The sequence below is a fragment of the Hippocampus bargibanti genome, linkage group LG01 (genome assembly GCF_051943395.1).
Source record: "Hippocampus bargibanti isolate YZ-2025 linkage group LG01, ASM5194339v1, whole genome shotgun sequence".
NCBI lineage: Eukaryota > Metazoa > Chordata > Actinopteri > Syngnathiformes > Syngnathidae > Hippocampus > Hippocampus bargibanti.
In genome coordinates, this window is record NC_142734.1 from 749,375 (window position 1) to 763,746 (window position 14,372).

General features: G+C 40.6%; 1 protein-coding gene and 1 long non-coding RNA gene across 2 annotated transcripts in view; one reads left to right on the forward strand and one right to left on the reverse strand.

Moving 5' to 3' along the window:
* slitrk1 (SLIT and NTRK like family member 1) overlaps positions 1–14,372 on the reverse strand; it is an 82,744-nt gene that overhangs the window by 42,947 nt on the left and 25,425 nt on the right. The window lies entirely within an intron of this gene.
* LOC148902624 (uncharacterized) overlaps positions 1–14,372 on the forward strand; it is a 98,200-nt gene that overhangs the window by 36,941 nt on the left and 46,887 nt on the right. The window contains exon 2 of the long non-coding RNA XR_016117180.1: positions 10,566–10,628. This is a non-coding gene — a long non-coding RNA (uncharacterized LOC148902624). The remainder of the gene's footprint in view (positions 1–10,565; positions 10,629–14,372) is intronic.

Below are 14,372 nucleotides of genomic sequence, written 5' to 3' on the forward strand. Positions count from 1 at the left end.
AGCTTACACAGTACGCCCATTAAATGTGAATATTGATCCATATATGTAAGGCACATGTGATTATAACTATCGGCTTTTCAGAAAAAAATAATGCTTCAAGGTGGGCCTTAGTGCGGAAAATATGGTGATTCAAATCTGACATGAGCTAATTGACAGCTATCACTGTCTAAAAAAAACAAAGCCAAATAAAACAAAAAAAACCCTAAAAGTAAGAAATTACCCATGAGTTATTTCTGTCAAGGTTTTGTACGATTCATACAAAAGATGAAACCAAGGAATTGTTTTCCCCGACAAAGGCTGTCTTATTTGTTGGCAGCAGTTAGCGATAAACATGAAAAATACAAGAGAGACGTGACGAAAGAGCAACAGAGATGCTAAGTAGCGCAATAGACAGAGAGGAGATAAAGCGGCAAACAACGGTGACAACAAGCAGCTGTGCAGTGAACATATCTGCTGACACCGAGGGAAACCACAAATGCACTTTTGCAATTTTCTTTGGAGGCTGCTCGCGGATAAAACACATTTCAGAGCATCTTGCTTTTTTATTTTATTTGTATTTTTATAGAAACCCCCAAAGCAGGACATTTAGATTTTCACATGGACAAAAACAGGCATTCGGGTCCTTTTGTAGCCTCAGTAATGTCATCCATTCATCCATCATCATCGTCATATTATTTATTTATTTATTTTTATTGATGTATTTGTTCTTTTGAGAGCAAGATGGTGCCACTCCTGTATTTTGTTTTTCGACTTCTTTTCATTTCCTCTCACACGTGGCTTTAACCAAAGACTGGGGGCGGGGAATAGAGGACAAAAAAAAGTCGCCAGCCAGTTTCTTTTTGGAGAACGGCTTCACTCTCTCTGTCTGTAAACCCCCCCCCGCCACCTCGCTGCTGCGTTTTTGACCAATCATGTGGCTTTAACCGAAGACTAGGGGCGGGGAATAGAGGACAAAACAGTCGGCTGCCATTTTGTTGTTAGAAGAACGGGCTCGTTCGCAAACGACACATCGCTCATTGTGGCGCTCCGTGTGTATCCCGAAAAATAGTGCGTATGCAAAGGTAAAATGTCGTAAACCGAAAAGTTCGTAAGCCAAGGGGTTCGTAAACCGACGTACCACTGTACATAGATGGACTAACTAACAGGTTAGAATACAGTAACTAGAAATGAAACAACATTGGATGTTTTTTTCGGATGTGTATATCAACTAGTTCCAACGTTGACCCTTCCTGAAAGACTCCTGAAAGGTTTTGCATTTTTTTCTTTACCGTTGCATCATAGCCTGTCATATTTTTTTCCCCTTTCCCCATCTTGGTTTTTATTGATCTCTTTGCTTTACTGTGTGGCCTCACACTAAAGTATCCCATTTTTTGGGTGATGACACAAAGACAATCAAAACAACATTTGCATACATATCGACGCCGGTGGACAGCTTTGCCTATTTTTGTCTTCAGGATTTTATAAGCCCATGAAATTGCTTGATGAGCGTTAGCCAACGCGCGCACACACACACACACACACACACACACACACGCACAGACAATCTGGAAGCCTCCACACAGCCCGTGGATATTCACAGAGGGTAATAATAAGGCAGCCCTTTCATTTCCCTGCCCGGCACACTGGGCCAAGCCAGAGAAGGTAATGCAGTAACTGATCAATATGTTTGTTCTATATAAAGATGGGATTGCAAGGAGAAATATATTTGATGAGAGAGCAAGCTTTTGGCGCTTAGTTGAGTAAACGCGGGTGCACACTTAGCTGACCACCGAGGATTTTCTCTCTCTTTATCTCTCTCTTTTTCTTTCTTTTCCTTTTTTTTAAACCTAGCCAATGTTTCATAAACAGATTCAGTGCAATGCAGCATCAAATTGTTTTCCATCATACATATACAGGTAACATCCGACTTATGACCGAGTTCCGTTCCGGTCATAAGTCGAATTGGTCATAAGTCGAAATCCATACAAAATGTTGAATAGAGACTCAGAAGCTAAATGAAACGCAAAGTCGCCCCCCTCTGGTGTCATGACACGGTCGATTGCTGTGCGAGAGAGATGCTGGCTGGCCAAAGTTGTTGTACGCGTTGCCGGCCAGCTAGCGCGTTGCAATGCCAGGCGTACAATTAAAATGTTTAAAAATAGGGTTTGGAGGTGATGGTCGTAAGTACGGGTGGTTGTAAGTCGGGCTGGTTGTAAGTCGGATGTTACCCGAATACCACAAAGTAGAACTGAAAAGTATACTAGCAGAGTTTTTTGGAAGCTTCTGGAACATTATTCTTCCAATAGTCTCAAAACGGGTGTAAGTAGTTCATTCGCACTCACCATACGCGCTTCCACTCACACCCCGGAACAATTTAGAGAGTGGCCGATTGTATATACAGGGCCTAAACGACCGGCAAAATATTTTAGTTTGCTGACGAAGCCTCTTGGATTAGAAGCCGACACCTTGAAAGAAGTACAGATGACGGCTGAAGAAACCTTCTCACCGATCAATGTTGGATTGTAAACTCCAGTTTAGAAGAGAACTGTCCAGTCCGCCCTGCCCTGACCTCCTGCCTAGATTTGTCATCTCACCTCAGCCACATGCCGACATTTATTTTCTCATTAGGCAGCTTGTAATCACCGCCTTGCCGTGGCTGACGGTGTGTGATATTTAGAAATTATTTTTGATGGATGATCTCGCTCCTGAAAATGTTGATGGAAAATTAGCCTGCAGGTGTGTTTATCGAAATAATTAAGTTGAAGGTCCCTGGAAATAAAGAGATTGTGACAAAATAGGAGTAGAAAGGTTTGTAAAAAGCTAACTGGAGCATAATTTGAATGTCCATATTACCGCGTTGATGTCCCGTACCGCTGCATTGTTTGCTGGAAATGTATTACAGTGATACCTCCGTTTACGAAGCCTCTGGCTTACGAACTTTTCGGTTTATCAACGTTACATTTATGAACATTTTACCTTGGCATACGAACGGTTTTTATTCCTATATTCCCCGCCCCCAGTCGTTGGTTAAAGCCACGTGATTGGTCAAGAACGCAGCAGTGAGAGGGGGGGGGGGGGGTTACAGACAGAGAGAGACAGTGAGGCCATTCTCCATAAAGAAAATGGCAGCCAACTTTTTTTTGTCCTCTATTCCGCGCCCCGAGTCTTTGGTTAAGCCACGTGATTGGTCAAGAACGCAGCAGTGAGGGGAGGTGGTTTAAACATTAAAGAGATAGGCCGACGAAAGAGAGAGAGTGAGAACATTGATTTCAACTTTGATAGCCATCAACGACCATCACAAAGGTAAATAAAATGACTTTATTATACTGTACAGTTTATTTCTTTAATTATAATGCCATACCACGTTTATTATACATAAAATAAGGTATATTCTGTTCCGTTTTAAGGCTTATTTAGTAGAAAATTAGAAAGTAGAAAATGATGTTTTATGTGGACCTGTGAACGGATTATTCTCATTTTAATGGTTTCCTATGGGAAATTAATTTTTGGGATACACACTTTTCACCTTAAACACTCTATCTGGGAACCAATTAAGTTTGTAAGCCAAGGTATCACTGTATTTTGTTATGTATTTATTTATATAGCAGGTGCCTCGGACTATTGCGGTAGATTGTACAGTGGCCTGATTATCATCATCTACCAGAGATGTAAAGCAAAGCAAAGCACCCTTTGCCAAAATGCAAAAGGATTACAATGATCATCCTGCGCGCATCCATGCAGCTTTAGGAGCAAAGCCTACAGCTGTGCATTTTTTTTTAATACGTATATGAAGAATTAGCGAGGTGGGATGAGGTCCTCTTGAATGAAAGGATTTGGTTCAGACAGGATTTGCTCTGCTTTCTTTGCACAGCTGACCCTGTTTTTGTCTGCTTCTTTGCTGCCTTCACGCTTAGTGTTCATGGACTGTTCTTTCATAGCTTGGATGGCACACATGTCTTAAATACAAGCTACAGTGATACCCTGGCGTACGAACTTATTTGGTTCCCAGACAGTGTGTAAGGCAAAAAGTGTGTATCCCAAAAATTAATTTCCCATAGGGAACCATTAAAATGAGAATAATCCGTTCACAGGTCCCCATAAAACATCATTTTCTAATTTTCCAAGCCTTAAAACTACACAAAAAACATACCTTATTTTATGTATAATAAATGTGCTATGGTATTGTAATTAAAGAAATAAACTGTACTATATAATAAAGTCGTTTTATTTACCTTTGTGATGGTCGTTGATGACTTGATGGAATGGAGTGTCCTGTTTCATCAGCATTAAACACTTGATGAGGAAAGTAGCCTCCTTCTTTCACCATCTTGAGGAATGATCCTTTGTAGGTGATTGCTCTGCCATCATTTTACCTAGTTCCTCATCAATTGTGTTCTGTTTAGCTGGATTGATAGCTTTTTGCATCAAGTGTACAGATGGCTTGTGTGGGTTATTTGTGAAAACCGTGACCCAACCATTCTTTCATAAGGCCTTCTACCATTGCCACTTTCATGTCAACTTTCCAGACAATGTCTCTCGAGATCTTTTCTTTTGAACAATTCTGACTATTGTAGTGAATGCCGCCTCGTATAATAAATGGAGCAATCTCACATTAAAAGGAATGTTGGATAATCTCATGGGAAATCTCATGAGACCGCAAAGTGAAGCGAGACCAACGCCGAGCTGTGATTATTCAGACCTGATGTATTTGCCATCGAGTAAAATAGAATCATTTGGGAGTTTAAACTGTGTCGCATGAAGGGTCGTGTGAACAGCCGTGAAGCAAAGGGACATGAGTTGTTTTCACTTGTTTCAGGCATATTGAAAAAATGCTCCAGCGTCCATTGGAAAAAACTTTAAACAATCCGGATCATTGGATAAGCCGCAGGGTTGAAAGCGTGTGAGAGTTTTAGTCCGTTAGCTACGGTATTATCTTTTAGCATTCCCATATTGGGCACATATGACTCATACTGTTGCTGCTTCCTGCATATTATTCCACAATGGCGGCTGTGTTTATTAATTTACTCATTCGCCGCCATTCTCAAATTTATGCGGGAATTGAAAAGCGTGACGTGGAGCGCCGTTCGCAAATTTGTTCGGGGTTTGTTTTTGGATGCAAGAGGTGCTGTCATCTTCATCTAGGTAGGAGATTTGACCATGGACGGAATTTACGACTTGGGAAACTCCTTTATCACCGAAGTAATTTACGACTTGAAACTCCTTCACAGGAAGAGCTCATTAGCCAGGTTACAAATGTATCAGTTCATGGAAAAACAACGTTTTATTGCTTACAGCTGTTTGTGCTTAGAACGTTCCAGGGGCATGGTATTCTCATCAAGAAAATTATGTTTTACTAATGTATCGCTTAAATTTGCATTTACTCTCGATAAATAGCTTGGCAGAGGGTCTCCTGCCGGCAGTAAAAGACAATCTTCCTGCGTTCGATCCTTTGTCCGCAGTGTCCGAGCGAACATCTCAGACACCCGGCCGGCTAATAACCACCTCACCTCAAGGTCCAGGGTTAAGATGAGTTTAGATAAAGAGGAAAGAAAAGGCAAATATTCTAAAAAAAAAAAAAAAAAGAACTCACATAGAGTGCAGCCTCAGCACCTGCCAGTGCCAAATCATGAGTATGATTATGCAGAGACCAAAGCGAGCTTGGCTTGGGGGTGCGGGAACAGCTGGCCCGATCTCAGCGCAGTTGGCTGGGAATCCTTTGATCTTTTATACATGCAGTTATTTCCCATCGCTGTCGACAAAGTGCGCTTGCAAAAGTGGCACCCAAACAGCACATAAACGCCAGCACCCTCTTTGTTGCATGAAGCACTTTGAGATGAAAGTGGAGAGGATCAAAGCCTCCTTTTCACCAATGCCAGATTGCTTCATTCATTGGTTGACGTGTCCGAGGTATTTTTTTGCAGTGTGTGACCTATTTTGGGAAAATGAATACGTATTTTAATTTTGAATGCAAAATTAACAAAAACAAAATGATAAAACGAATGTTTGTCAAAGTTGACTCGACATTTGACAGTTTGAGTTTGTTTCTGAACTACAAAAGCAAAAAAAGTATTTGAGCAAAAACAAATGAGCATGGTTACCCTCTGGCTAAATGTGAATAATTATGTTGCCTAATCCCACTGAGCATTTTTTAGCCACTGTTGCAGTTTTGTTGTCGTCAGCAGCAGATGTTAAAATGAGCCGTTTTGGGGGGAATAAATCAGAACAGCCTCCAGTTAGGTTCCCTTTCTCGCTCAACCACTTGAATCATGACTTTAGTGTCCAACATCTGGGCTGTAAGACAATAGCGGTGGGGACTTGGTGTGTGTGTGTTTGTATGACTAGTATTGTGAGGACCACGAACATTTTATACCATACGTAGTGAGGACATTTTTGACAAATGAGGACCTTTTGGTCTGTCCTCACAGGTGTTTTCATATTTAAAGGCTTCTAGAGGGTCTATATATGCATCTGTTAAAGTTTCAAAGAGGTCCTCACAAATTCATCCAAAATGATTTTTTGGTGTGTATTTTCATTTCACTTGGATACACACACTTTTGACTCACTGTGTGTGTGTGTGTGTGTGTGTGTGTGTGTGTGTGTGTGTGTGTGTGTGTGTGTGTGTGTGTGGTTAATGAGAGGAAAAAGTTAATACCACAAAAACTAAAACGATATTTTAACCAAATTCACAACAAGGGTGAGGACTTTGAATGTACCAATTCAGAAACCTCACTCCTGCTGTTATTTCAGTTTCAAGTCCACTTTTTTTTGTGTGTGTGTGTGTGTGTGTAACACTAGTGCGTGCGTGCAGGAATGTGTGTGTGTGTGTGTGTGTGTGTGTGTGTGTGTGTGTGTGTGTGTGTGTGTGTGTGTGTGCGTGTGCGTGTGCGTGTGTGTGTGTGTGTGTGTGCCTGCCTTGGCAAGGCTTTCTGTGTCAATGTGTAGCAGGCTGGACTAGCCAAGACGTCAATCAGTCGCCTCCCACAGTTGAATTTTTTCCTCTCACTCACACATGGCTTCAGTGGAGAAAAAAAAGACAAGGCCACACGCTACTTTATTGAAAAGCTGCTGTCGCATGCTGGCAAAGCGTTCAAAAAACGATTACCAACATCCAGCTGTGACAACAGGTTGTTCACAGTCTCTCAGCTGGGTATCTTATTTCGGTTGCATATACTTTCAGGTAATGAGCACGTAGGGAATACATTTGACACTCGTGTATAGCAAAAAAGAAGTACATATCCTTATGGGTTCACAAAAAGATCATTCCAAGTACCGTAATTTCCGGACTATAAACCGTGACTTTTATCACAAGCTCTCAACCTTGCCGTTTATGCAACGATGCGGCCAATTTCTGCATTTTTTTAAAAATATATAGCGGCCACACTTGATCACTTGATGCAAAAAGCTATCAACCCAGCTACAAGGGATCATTCCTCAAGATGGTGAAAGAAGAAGGCGACGTTCCTCAGCAAGTATTTAATGCTGATGAAACAGGTCATTTCATCAAGCCATCAACAACCATCACAAAGGTAAATAAAACAACTTTATTATGCAGTACAGTTTTTTTTATTTAATCATAATACCATAGCACATTTATTATACATACAACAATGTATATTTTGTGTAGTTTTAAGGATTAGAAAATTAGAAAGTTATGTTTTATGGGGACCTGGGAACGGATTATTCTCATTTTAATGGTTTCCTCTGGGAAATTATTTTTTGGGATACACACTTTTCACCTTACACATTCTTTCTCTTAACCAATTAAGTTCGTAAGCCAAGGTATCACTGTAATAATAATACACAAGAGTACATTTAATTTTATAAGCGCCTTTCAAAACTCTCAAGTTTTGAAAATGGCATTGACTTTACAGTCAGTGCCATTTTTTTTTCAACTCAATCATGTTGCGAGCAGCCTCACTGTCCGTCGGACAAAAACACATCTGTATTCCCATTTTCGAAAAACCAGATGGAACACCACCACCACACACATTTCGTCCTGCATTCCAACGACCACATCATGTTCCAAACAGTTAATTCAGACAACATTTCAAAGCGCCATCTTGAATGCAGCAACAACGATGAAATGACCTTGTAGCATGACCTGCCTTCATTGTAAATTCACAGCCGAGAGCACCACGGTGAGAGAAGAGGATGAAAGACAACAAGAGGTCATGGGGGCATGACCAAAGTGTAATGAAAGAATTCCGACAATCGACATAAGAAAAACAGAAAATAAGTTGAGAGGATCAGGATGCGAAGGGAAAAGGATCATCAGGCTAAGCGCTACACATTAACGGACAACCGACACCTCCCGACAAGTTGTGTCCATAATTTGTAAAATCACTTGAAATGACTTCTACTGAGCGTATTTTACAAAGATACCACCGCATATAGCTATATTTTACATTTTAAGACACACGCTGAATATTCAGGAAGTCTTGTTTTCAAGTAGATGACGATCCCCTAAGTGACGTCAGGAAAAGGAACGCCCTTGAGCGAGAAAACGACACACAATGCATATTGGGTACTTTGTTTGTTCTGAAAACTTTGTGTTGATGGTGAAATTAGAAGGAAAACACATAAATAACGCGATGGTGAATGGTTGTGTGTTGCACCAAGACTACTATTTGATACTAGTTGACACAAATTCCCAGCAGATAAATCAGCCCATTTCCAATGGAACATTTTTTGGGTATTTTAGATGCTATAAAACGTTTTTCTGATGTCAGGAAACAAAAAAATGGTGTCGGTTGTCCTTTAAGGCTGCATTGTGTGTTCAGTTCGCACTCGTTTTGGCATCATCAGCTGCCAACACCTGTGGCACTTGGGGGGGGGGGAGGCTGCGCACCGTTGTGTGTGGAATGGTGCAGGTTTCATCTGTTCAAGAGCTGACCTCATTTTATGGTGCGTTTGCCGGTAAATATCCGTGAGCTCTGCTCAGCATCGCCATGATCTGTTCACTGACATTTTATGATTGGCCTCATTTACATATGGATTTATTGACTAAAGTGGGAATTTTTGTCTGGACGCTTGGAAGCGAGTCGAAATTTGACATTCAGACATGATTTGAAGGGCTTGGATGATTCTCAAACCGATACATAAAATTTGTGTGGTGAGAACATTCATCCATATACAGGTAACATCCGACGTACGACCAGGTTCTGTTCCACCCAAACGGTCGGAAGTTAAAATGGTCGTAAGTTGAAATCCATTCAAAATGTTGAATAGCGACTGTGCTAAATGACGTGCAAATGACCTGATCAGGTTCACCGCTGTCCAACCGGTTGCCCTGGAATTTTCTCAAGACAAAGAAATAAACTGGACTGTATAATAAAGTGGTTTTATTGACCTTTGTGATGGTCGTTGATGGCTTGATGGAATGGCGTGGCCGCTTTCATCAGCATTAAACACTGGATAAGGAACGTAGCCTTCTTCTTTCACCATCTTGAGGAATGATCCCTTGTAGGTGCTTTCTCGGCCATCATTTTACCCTGTTCCTCATCAATTGTGTTCTGTTTAGCTGGGTTGATAGCTTTTTTGCAACAAATGTACAGATGGCTTGTGCAGGTTATTTGTGGAGCCTGATTGATGGGAATTTTAAATTTGCAGTCGACACTCTGCCTTTGAACTATCAAGGTTGAAACGAGTTCAAATTTCACCCTTTTCTATCCATTTTGTCACTGTCTCTCTCTGTCGTCTGCCCGTGTCTCTAATGTTTAAACCACCTCCCCTCACTGCTGCGTTCTCGACCAATCACGTGGCTTTAACCAAGGACTGGGGGCGGGGAATAGAGGACAAAAAAATGTTGGCAGCCATTTTATTTTTTGGAGAATACCTTCATTCTCTCTGTCTGTAACCCCCCCACCCAGTGCTGCGTTCTAGACCAATCACGTGGCTTTAACTGATGACTGGGGGCGGGGAATAGAGGACCAAAACAAGCCGGCTGCGATTTTCTTTTAGGAGAACCGGCTCGATCGCGAATGAAGCATCACTCATGTGTATCCCGAAAAATAGTTTGTATGCCAAGGTAAAATTTTCATAAATTTAACGTTCGTAAACCGAAAAGTTCGTAAGCCAAGGGGTTCGTATACCGAGGTATCACTGCATTTAGTTCTATTTTAGTAAAGTAAAGAGAGATTTTTAAAAGAACAGGGACACTTTGAAGATGAAATAAAAAGTAAAACACATCAAAGCTGTGTTTCCAAAAGCAGAATGTGACTTGTCAAGTGTTTACCTTTGAGAAAAGCATCTGCCTGACATCAGCATTCAGTTTTTTTTGCAGCTCTCGGTACTTCTTCGGTTTGGGTGAAAGACAGCGAAGCAGACAGCAAACAATTACCCTTTTTTCTCTCTGTGTTGTCGAATCAATGAGATATCACCTCGGGCCACTGCAGATATTAGATCACACATCATGAGAGAAGACAGAGTTGAGAAAAACTTTGAAAAAAAAAAAAGGATGCCAGGGCTTTCCGCGTAGTTCTCCCTTGCTTAAATCTCTGCTCGAATACATAATTCAACACCTTGTCCACAAATTATAAGACAAAATAGTTTATTTTACTTTACACTCTTGTGTTTTTGCATTGCAGCTGATGACCCCGTATGTACGTAAAACTGTTGGACGCATGGACTGGAGGCATTTACTGGCGCAGGTGAATCAATCCGTGTTCCTCCTCGCACTGTCTTCATAAGATTGCATTCTGTTTACGTGTTCAAATTCCTTGACATTGATTTTGTAGCACATTTCATACACAAGGTAACACAATCTGTCTCAAAACTCACTGGCACTCTTTAGCATTGGACTCAGCATGATTCCGACTTGATCTTGGTTTCACTCCCTGGTGCTTTCTACTATCTTTGTCTCTGCTTTATTTCCTGTATAGGATAGCTGCCAATGTTACACGCCTTATGACAGCTTCAGCTGTTGTTAAAGCACGATATAAATCAATCTATAGTGTATTGTATGTAATTAAAAATGGACCACTTACAAATAAATCCACTTTACGACATTAAAAAACAAAGTACAGAAAAAAGCTAGCTTATTATAGCTAGCTTACAAATGATTAAAATCGCAACAATGCTCACGATGGGAAGTTTCCTTGAAATGTCCTTTACAAATAAGAAAATATCTCACAAATGTTCTGACTGTCGGCGGCAGGGGAGAGTTTGAGATGCAATCCTCTTGTTATATTGTGGCACGTTGTATATGGGAATGTTGTCCAGGGAAAATTATTAAAACTGGATTTGTGTTTATCGCCGTTCCGTTTGACTCAAAAAGGTTTCTCAAGCGCACAAACCTACACAAAAACTTTAATCCCTCATGGTGATATTTATCAAAATGACAGGCTTTTGCAAAGCTTTGGTGAATAAATGCATTAAAAATAAATGTACCGTCAGCCAAAACTTTCAAAACATTGCAGTGGTTCCACTTGTCAACATGAAAAAATGATTCTGGTACATTCTGCTTGTTTAAATCTCCAAAATTATGGACATTTCCAGCATTTCAAACAGCTCTCATTTGGTTTCTCTTTTTACAATAATACATTTAATTTTCTAAGCGCCTTTCAAAACTCTCAAGGTCACTTTACAGTCACAGGATCAGTTTTTCTGTGGGTGAGCAGCGGCAGCCGCATGCGCCAGCGGTCACTCAACCTGGAATAACTCAAATAGATAGAAGGTTAGCTAGCTGGCTAATAGCCAGTTAGATAGATGATAGATAGCCAGTTAGAAATCCAGATAGCTTATAGCTAGCTAGCTAATAGCTAGCCATATAGATAGCTCATAGCTAGCATATAGATAGCAAATAGATAGCTAGTTTGGTAGCCAGCGAGATAGCTAGTTAGCAAATAGATATGTAGCAAAGTAGCCAGCTAGCTCGCTATCTATCTATCTATCTAGCTAAATAAATAAATAGATAAATAAACGCCATGGTATTTTAATGATTTTTTTTCCGTTGTATATAATGGGCTTCAATGAAATATCATCTGGGAGCTAGCATACAAAGTCTCCCCAGAATCCATTTTCTTTATAACATGGGGTCATCCATGTCCCCGATGCTTCAACTTGACTTGTTTTAACCACACGTCCACATACACGTTGGTCTTTTGGTTTGACATGAATGTTCATTTGTGCCTGTGGCCTTTGTCCATGTGTTATTGATGAAGCACACATTGGCGCCCACTAAGCCACTCGCTCAGACCCCTGCGGAGCAATCTTAGCTGATCCTCGCTGACCAATAAAGAAAGCCCCCGAGACTGACAGGTTACTTGGAACTTCTGATTTATTGAGTTTGGGGTTGGGGGGAGGTACCAAGTCTCAATCTTCTTAATTACTTTTTTTTCCCCGCTCACACTACTCTGCTTTTTGTTTTCTTTTTTTCTCCTGTATTTACAGAAGTTTAAAGGACAACCGACGTCTCCGGACAAGTTGTGTCCATAATTTGTAAAATGGCTTCATATGACTTCTACTGAGCGTATTTTAATAAGATTCCACCGCATGTAGCTATATTTTACCTTTTAAGACTGGCGCTGAATATTCCGGAAGTCTTGTTTTTGAGTTGGTGACGAGTCCGTACGTGACGTCACTAAAGGAACGCGCCTGACCGAAAAAAGGACACATTGTAGCAGTCCTTCCATCACGTCAATGCTTGTTTGGTCTGAAAACCTCGTGTTGCACCAGAAAGAGCCAGAAGAGGGCGTCCAAGCTCCATGTAAGGAATTTATCAGCCTGTGGAAAATCAATCAACCAATCAATCAACCAATCAATCGATCAATCAATCAATATTGATCCAACAATGAATCATCCAACCAACGAATCAATGGATCAATCAACCGAGGGATAGATCAACCAATCAATCAACCAACCATGTTATTGATCAATTGATCAATCAACTGATGATAAATCAATCAATCAACGAATCAATCAATCCACCAATCAATAAATCAATCAATCAATCAATGACCAATCAAAAAATAAACCAAGCAATCAATCAAAATGCTCAAAATGATGTGTGTTAAAGGTAGCTTTCTATTAGCTATCTGGCTAGCTAGCTATTAGCTATCTGGCTAGATACCTATCTGTTAGCTATTAGCTATCTATTAGCTCAAGCTAGTTATTTGTTAGATATCTAGCTTTCTGTCTATTTGAGTTACTTCCGGGTTGAGTGAACGCTGGCGCGTGTGACTGCCGCTGCTCACCCACAGAAAACCGTGATTGTGAAGTGACCTTGAGAGGTTTGAAAGGCGCTTATAAATGCAATGTATTATTATTATTATTATTATTATTACTATTGATGAGAAGGTTTCTTCAGCCGTCATCTGTACAAAAGTGAAGGTTTCGGACGTTTCGCCTCCTATCCAAGAGGCTTCGTCAGCGAACTTTAGCATTCATAGCAGAGTCCGGCACCGACAGGACTACTGGACAGTAGGGATATATAGATAGGGCCGATACTACCAGTAAGACCCTAGTTTGCTGACGAAGCTTCTTGGATGAGAAGCGTCCGACACCTTGAAAGAAGTACAGATGACGGCTGAAGAAACCTTTTCATTGAAGTTAACATAGCATTTTAGCTCATGCTACATTTGCTAACTGCAAGGCTGTTAACTGATTAGTGGTATCAAAAATATGAAAGTATGACTGTAATTTTTTAAAAAATGAGTCTTCCCTCTGTATCAATACAGCCCACCTTTGCCTTGCTTTTGCTGCACACATTTAACATGACTATAACTGTCATTAAAAAGGTCAAATATAATGATCTGATGCCAAAGCTTTTAGGCTTATTACTGTCAACAAAATGGGGATAAAAGCGCGGTGTAATTACTTGAGCTCCCCAATGGGTGATGGCAACATTCTTAGCGAGCTTAGCAGCTACTTCTCATATAATTGACTGCAAAGACAAGGAACCGACAAGGAAAGGCAGCAAGAATGCAAAGGCCCTGCACTTTGGACTTGTCATTGATCTGCCGCTCCATTGTGTGAAATAAGGCGCTTAAAATGGAATGTATTATTATTATTATTATTATTATTATTATTTTAAAAAAACAACAACAACGATTCACCTCTCCTTTTTAGTCATGTAGCATTCCATCTAAATTCACAATAAATCGTAGCTATTAATAATAATAGAGGACAAAAGCAGTCGGCTGCCATTTTGTTGTTAGAAGTACGGGCTCGTTCGCGAACGATACATCACTTATGGTGGCGCTCTGTGTGTATCCCGAAAAAAGTTTGTATGCCAAGGTAAATTTTTCATAAATGTAACGTTCGTCATCCGAAAAGTTCGTAAAGCGAGGTATCACTGTATTTATGTTGTACGTTTGAGTTGGCACTTTGACGCCATTTGTCACAATAAAGAAGAAATCCCATTGCTGTAACGAGCTTGGAAGACTGACCGAGAT